The 8,203-nt window shown below is 38.6% G+C and overlaps 1 pseudogene; it reads left to right on the top strand.

Annotated features, from left to right (window-relative positions):
- The first annotated feature begins 624 nt into the window (after positions 1 to 624).
- The window catches only part of LOC150029984 (uncharacterized), a 32,023-nt pseudogene continuing 24,444 nt past the window's right edge, over positions 625 to 8,203 (top strand).

Raw genomic sequence — 8,203 nt, 5'->3', positions numbered from 1 at the left:
CGTTCAAATCGAACAAAGCAAGGCTAACGCATAGGTACTCTCGCTCTTTCTGCTCTCAGCAGTTTCTCTCTCTCCACTCTCGGCAATGTCGCTCTCTCTCACTTTCTCGCTGGTCTTGCTCTCTCCAATCTCGCTCTCTCACATTTTCTCTCCAATATCACTCTAAATCTCGCTCTCTTCAAGTTTCTCTTCAACCTTCTCTCCTAGTATCTCTTCAATCTCGGCAGTGTCGCTCTCTCCAACTTTCTCTCCCATTTTCTCTCCAATCTCACTCTCTCTCAGTTTCTCTCCAACTTTTCTCTTCACTCTCACTCTCTCCAGCTTTCTCTCCAACTTTCTCTCCAAACCTTCTCTCCAATCTCGCTCTCTCCAACTATCTTTCTCTCCAATTTCGCTCAACTTTCTAGCTCAACTTAAATTATCAAGGAAAATCTACTTAACACTTAGAAATTTCCTTCCCCTTAACTTAGGATTTAACTTTCACTTAGTTAATTCCTTTTATCACTTACTTAAGTAAGGAAAATAGAAATCCGGGTGTCACAAGGGAAGTTAAGTCCACGATACATCGGACCATATGAAATTGTGGAACTGGTTGGTCCAACGACTTATAGGTTGCAGTTGCCGATGGAGCTATCTCATATTCACGATGTATTTCATGTGTCAATGCTAAGGAAATACGTGCCTGATCCTATGCACATACTAGCAACACAACCGGTACAGCTCAAAGAAGATTTATCTTACAAGGAAGAGGCCATCGAGATTTTGGACAGGAAAGACCAGGTACTCAGAAATAAGACGATTCTTTTGGTGAAGGTGCTATGGTGTAATCATGGAATCGAGGAAGCTACCTGGGAACCTAAAGAGCAAATAAGGAAGAGATATCCTCAACTTTTCAAAATGACATATCAGGTAAATTTCGAGGACGAAATTTCTTTTAAGGGGGGGATAATTGTAAACCCCGAACTCTAGGTTTCCTAGATAAGCATGTTTAACCAAAAAAATGTTATATTATATATTTAATAAGTAGAAATTCATATTTATTTATAGGAATTATGTTGGAAGGGAAGGAAAAACATATTAAATGAGGGGTGACGTGGCAGTTAACCCTTGAACTCGGGACGCGGCGGGAAGTTTTTGAAAGAAGAACTTCAAAAGCATGCTTTCGGCAATTGACATGAGATAATTTAGTGAAATTAGTGCCATTCGAAAACTGAGAGAATCTAGTTTGCGTGGTTGTCTTTTTGGAGAAAGATTGTAGAAGGAGAAGAACAAGAAGTGAAGAAAGTATAGAGGAGGCAGAATCTTGAGTTAATCAGAGCCCGAGGTGAGGATTAGAAGTTCTAGGCCAAACTGTAACGCATTCTTGGCTGAAATTTTAAGGTAAGAAAGTAAACTCAATTCTAAACAGGTTTGTAGAAGGAAGTTTCTTGAAAAGATCTTTGAATTTTGAGTTATGAATTTTTGAAGTTATAACAGGAAATCAGTGCATAAGCAGACAGCTACTTGGGAAGAACAAACAAACAGTTCACCATGGGACTTATAGCGAGATATAGGGATGAAGATCTCACTTATAAAGGAAATCTCGCTGATTTTGTGATAAGGATCTTGCTCTAGAAGGAAATATCTCTAGGAATTGGGTTGAATATCGCTGGTAAGGTGAGTATCGCTAGGATGAAAGATTGCCAAGAAAAGCTTGATCTCGCTCTAGAGGATCTCGCTGATCTCGCCTATGAGGACCTCGCTCATGAGGAGGATCTTGCTCATGGGGATCTCGCCAGTAAAGTTTTCTTGGTTGATTAAAGTTCCTTTAATAAATGAATTATTTGAGGTATTTTACTAAGAATTCTAAGTAGTTTAACCGGAAATTATGTAATTTCAAGCCAAAAAGAGCTAGGAGAGGTGTATAAACCATTAAGAACTTAGTTCAAGTTCAAGTACATGACTTAGGTACTATTGCTCACTTATTCTTATCTCTTAATAACTTAGTTGCCCAAACATACTTCTTTCTAGTGCATCCTCATGGTCATTGTAAAGCATAGCATAAATATAACATTAATGTGAGATGCATTGCTTGGTAACTATTCGAGAATAGTCGTCATAAATAGCTTTCAATAAGCATGCATTGCTTTTCATAAGCTTTAGCAAGTTACTTAAAACATTTAAAGCATCTAGAGTCACTCACTCATGCTTCTGGAATCATATGATCGAGAAATACAACTTGGTCTAACTAGTAATCACATTTGCTGAAAGTGGCATACAACTGCTTCTCTCACAGTGTCTGCAAAACTATCCTCAAATGGTTCCCATGATCTTTCCCACTGCTTGAATACACCAATATGTCATCAAGATGACACACTAGATCTGTTGTAACCCTTGTTTATTAATTCATGTAACTGAATTTTCAACCCCTTAAGTTCTTCTGGCACCACCCTTTATGGTACCTGAAAAATAGGTGTTGTATTTGGAATTAAATCGATAGTAAACTCAACTTCCTTGCCAGATTGTAAATCTGATAACTTTTCAGGAAAAACAACAAGGAATTCTTGTACAACTGGTACATCTTCAGGTTTCATCTTCTCGTCCTATGAAACCGTCACATGGGCTAAATAGGCTTCCCATCTTTTACTTAGCAGCTTCTTAGTCTTCACTGCTGATATTAGGCTTTCTGAAAGTATTCCTTTGCCTTCTAAAAATACTATCTCTTGCCTACCAAATCTCTCAAACATTATCCATCCTTAAAACAATTCATACGGTTGTAACATTTATTCGAAAAATTCATGCTCTAGAGTGACATCAATTCTAGGAAATCTAATGGAATCCCTTCATAACTATCCTTATCAACAACTACTCCAGAGCGTGTAAAACTCTTATACTATTACAACCTCTCACAACATAATAATAACTATTTAGGGACATGCTCTCCACAATTTTTCCTACAAGTAATGCAACATGCTAGATAACAATAAAGGTATAGTACCATAAGAAACTAGTTCATAAATATACTAGTACATAAAGTTACTTTAGCATTCCCAACATTAGGTGACTCCTCTGCCTCCTAGTGGAACATTTCGTAAAACCCGCCCTGCCGCTGAGGTTGTCCTGCTTCCTTTCTTGTTTTTCTTCTCTTGAATCCCTTCCTCGACTACTTAGCCAGTAGTCTTATCTATCGTCTGTAAAGTCATTCTGTGTTCTATCTGAACTCCTCGACCTAGCTGGCCATTCCTTCTTGAAATGTCCTGCCTGTCTATACTGGAAACATACTTTTTTTCCTTTATAACATGTCCCTCGATGATGATTACCACAATTCGTGCATAAGGGTTTTCTTACCCGTACCAGCTACCAGCCCGGCAGGATGCCAAAACCTTGATCTATCATCCATACTAATTACAAGTCATGGCTTCTTCCTTCCTACCCTATGCTGACTTGTAGCTTTTTGTCCTTTATCAATACCTATTAGGTCATTCTCAATACCGTACTTCCTTTCCGAATCCGCCAGAATGGATTCGACACTTTTCGCCAACCTCTTGACGATCCTATTAAATATTTTGTCCTCTAACTGAGGATCTGTTCTTGTTTGTAGAATACTCGACTCCCAGTCTGAAGTCGTTTCCTGGTTTATGTCACACCCTGCCCCCTAACCATCTTCTCAGCCTGGAAGAGGGATGCGACTGCAGTAGTTATCAACCCTTGAGTTGACACTTACTGCCTAATGATTCTGGCGGAATAACTCTGATACCATACTATAACTTATACATAGCAGAATGATTAAGTCAAGGAGATAAACTATAACAGATTAAGTAGGCCCATCATTTATTACGACAGTGATATAACACTTATACAACTTAAGGACTTAACAATAAAGTTTACAACGACAACCGTAAAAACTCTCCGGAAGTGTAATTGGAGCACGTGGCAGACCTTGACCTTAGCAGCACCCTGGAACTCCTCATCTTCCACTACATGGGGGGGTGGGGGGGATTAAGAAAACATTTTAAAGAGTGTGAGCTACTAAGCTGTAACAACCCAGATTTGTACGCATACAGAAAATTAAATGTCAAATATTAAGCAAAATGAAATTTTATTTAAAGAGGTGGAAATTTAGAAGGGAAAAAATAGGAAATATATTAATTATCCAAAAATAATGAATAAGGGAGCAGAATCAGGGAGGATTAATTAGAAGTTGGACGCTAGCTAATTCAGGAGACAACGGGTAGATAACTTTTTGTTTGGACACTGCTCATTGGAAAAATTGGAGGTGAATTAATTGTCCATATACTCTTAAAATTTGAAAGAGTTAAAAAGGGGAAGTGGAATCCACAAGCAGTGAAGGCAACCCACGTGTGAAAACTAGCAAGATTGGAGAGAAAATTGAAGAGAGCGAGAGTGGAGAGAGCGAGATTCTCAACGAGAAAGTGGGAGAGAGCGAGAGCCACGAGAGCCAAACCAGCGAGAGCGAGATCGAGAGTTGGGAAAGAATGGAGATATTACTTATATGGGGAAAAGATATTGAGACTTAGAGTTAGCTGTCGTAGTCTTTGCTTTAACCATATATCGTTAATGACTTGGAGTTAGGCCGTAGTCTTTGCTTTAAAGATATGGAGACATTACTTATATGGGGAAAAGATCCAAATTTATACAGATCATAAAAGCCTTAAGTACTTCTTTACCCAGAAAGAGTTAAATATGAGGCAACGAAGATGGTTAGAATTAGTCAAAGACTGTGACTATGAGATCCTCTATCATCCAGGAAAAGCTAACATTGTTGCTGATGCTCTTAAGCAGAAAGTCAGCTCATACAACAACTTTAAGTACCATCTCCAAACACATAAATTGATGATCTGGAAAGAGCTGAGATCTCACTAATACCAGACACCTTCACAACTCGAATAGCACAGTTAATTGTAAGACCTGCATTAAGGCAAAGGATAATTGATGCATAACAAACAGATAAACACATAAACAAATAACTGCAGTCAGAAAATGGAGAAACTAATCAATTCTCTACAGCCCCAAACTCTGCACTCATCTACCATGGGCATCTATGTGTACCAGATGATGAAGAAATCAAGAAAGAACTACTGAAGGAAGCTCATAAATCATGCTTTTCAATACATTCTGGGAGTACCAAAATGTATCGAGACTTGAAAGCACATTACTGGTGGTGTAACATGAAAAAAGATATAGCTGACTATGTAAGTAAATGTTTGGTTTTTCAATAAGTGAAAGCTTTACGGCAACGACCACAAGGACTCCTTCAGCCTCTAAGTATTTCAAAATTGAAATGGGAGCATATTTCTATGGACTTCAACTCAGGACTCCTGAAAACTGTTAAAGGCCACAACATGATTTGGGTGATTGTGGATTGACTCACCAAATCTGCCCACTTCCTACCCTACAAGACTACTCACACTATGGAAGCACTAGCTCAAATGTACTTAAAAGAAGTCATCCGGTTACATGGAGTCCCAATATCAATTGTTTCAGATCGAGACCCTCGTTTTGTCCAAATTCTGGAAAAGTTTGCATAAAGCAATGGGTACACAACTAAATTTCAGCACAGCCTTCTATCCACAAACTGATGGCCAAACGGAACGAGTTAATCAAATCCTCGAAGACATGTTGAGGGCATGTACTTTGGATTTTACTGGAGCATGGGATTCGCAAATACATCTTATAGAATTTGCCTATAATCATAGTTATCAGGCGACAATTGGTATGGCTCCCTTCAAAGCCTTATATGGAAAGAAATGCAGATCCCCTGTACACTGGAATGAAGTTGGGGAGCGAACACTACTAGGACCTGAATTGGTGCAGCAAACATCAGAGTCAATTAAGCTAATTCGGGAAGGAATGCGAACAGCTCAAAGTAGAGAGAAGAATTATGCTGATAACCATCGAAAAGAGTTGGAATTCAAAGTAGGAGATCACGTATTTCTAAAGGTAGCACCAATGAAAGGCATTATGCGTTTCGAATGAAAAGGCAAGCTTAGCCCTCGCTTTATTGAACCCTTTGAAATATTAGAACGTATTGGCCAAGTACCTTATCGATTAGCATTACCACCTACTCTTTCTACAATACATAATGTCTTTCATGTATCGATGCTTCGGAAATACATGTCTGACCCATCACATGTAGTAAATTATGAACCTCTACAAATAAGTGAAAACTTGGAATATAAGGAGACTCCGGTTTGCATTCTAGCAAGAGAGAAGAAGTCGCTTCGTAATCGGGAAATAAGTTTAGTGAAGGTTCTCTGGAGAAATCAGCAAGTAAAAGAAGCTACATGGGAACGAGAATAAGAGATGAAAATCAAATACTCTTATTTGTTTAAGAACCAAGAAACTTTCGAGGACGAAAGTTCTTAAGGGGGGAAGAATGTAACAACCCAGATAAATTAAATGTCAAATATTAAGCAGAACGAAATTTTATTTAAAGGGGTAGAAATTTAGAAGGGAAAAAATAGGAAATTTATTCATTATCCAAAAAATAATGAATAAGGGAGCAGAATCAGGGAGAATTAATTAGAAGTTGGACGCTAGCTAATTCAGGAGACAACGAGCAGTAGATAACTTTTTGTTTCGGCACTGCTCATTGAAAGAATTGGAGGTGAATTAATTGCCTGTATACTCTTAAAATTTGAAAGAGTTAAAAAGAGGAAGTGGAATCCACAAGCAGTGAAGGCAATCACACGTGAAAACTAGTGAGATTGGAGAGAACATTGAAGAGAGCGAGAGTAAAGAGAGCGAGATTCTTAGCGAGACAGTAAAAGAGAGCGGGAGCAAAAGCGAGAGCGGGAGTGGGAGCGGGAGTGAGAGTGAAAGCGAGAGCGAGACCAGCGACAGCGACAGCGAGAATCGTGAGAGCCAAACCAACGAGAAAGCTGGGGAGAGCGAGATTCTGAGAACAAAGAGAGCAAGATTTGGACAGAAGCATGGATTATGCGTTAAATTTGGCCACGATCTTATAGATTATACATAGAAAAACCCTAAAATTAAATACAAACAAAAATGATGACGTAAGGGCAAACGTTAGCCAAGATTAGGTGTCTTATTGAGAGGAATCCTTAAACCCTAAGTAATTTTAAAGAAGCCACCTGTAGGATGATTTGTCACACCGAGAAGAGTTGAAAACTACTATAAATAGGACTCTTTGCCGAAGATTTAACCCATTCTCAAACAAATCTCAGTAACAAAGAATCGTGTGAAAGAATAAGTGTGAGTGAGGAAGTTTTTTTAGGCTAAAAGAGAAAAGCTCGGGTAAGGTGCTGCCCAAATTTCCTTCTAGTTTAAAAAGGGAAAGCTCTACTGATCAAATCATAAAGAATAATAAGGATTAATTAGATCACAGTCAAGGTAAGTAGTTTATCTCACCCTCTCTTTAAATGTTCTATGGTAGTGTACCTTTATTATGTTGCATGATTATGTTAATTGTTATATTGCATTACATGTTTAGAACACGTTTCTCTACAAGGGACCCTATGCATTATGTTTGTTCACGATTACGTTAAATCAAGTTTTAATTAGGTGAAAGTTATGCTTCCAGTCTAATCTTACGTTTATGTTAATGGTTGATGTTGGATGCGACTCTGGCCCTACTGACTGCATGACCCGCTAATCATCAGATGGGTTAGTTTCCGCTTAAGTCCTCATCTTCCTATCAGAGTGGAGAAATTTATGCTTTCGGGGCTGGTAGGGCATGTATGGTTGCACCCCTCCAGGCCTAATCTTACGTTATGTTTACGCTAGGGACTAGCAGGGTATGTATGGTTGCACCCTTCTAGTCCAATATTACGTTTATGTTAATGGTTGATGTTGGATGCGACTCTGGCCCTATTGACTGCATGACCCACTAATCATCAGATGGGTTAGTTTTCACTTAGGTCCTCATCTTTCTATCAGGGCAGAGAGATTTATGTTGGAAGCATAACCGACCACCACATGTTATTATACGTTTTCGGTCCTAACCATATGTTTTCATGACATGTTGCTTGTGATTGTGCATTTGGTCACTACCCTACGTGAGAACTACTTTCTGGGTATATTATATACTCATCCTATATTTTTACAGACTTTATAGGTAAGGACACAATGTAGATGGCAGAATTGGATGTCGCTCAAATGGCCAACCATCAAACTTACTATTATAAGAATATGCATTTTGTACCACCACGCTAATGTTTTATGGATCCTGGTGTTTTGATAA

Source organism: Benincasa hispida, unplaced genomic scaffold (genome assembly GCF_027475165.1).
Source record: "Benincasa hispida cultivar pf3 unplaced genomic scaffold, pf3_genome.v1.1 HicScf723, whole genome shotgun sequence".
Taxonomy (NCBI): domain Eukaryota; kingdom Viridiplantae; phylum Streptophyta; class Magnoliopsida; order Cucurbitales; family Cucurbitaceae; genus Benincasa; species Benincasa hispida.
This window is presented reverse-complemented; position numbering and strand designations above follow the sequence as displayed.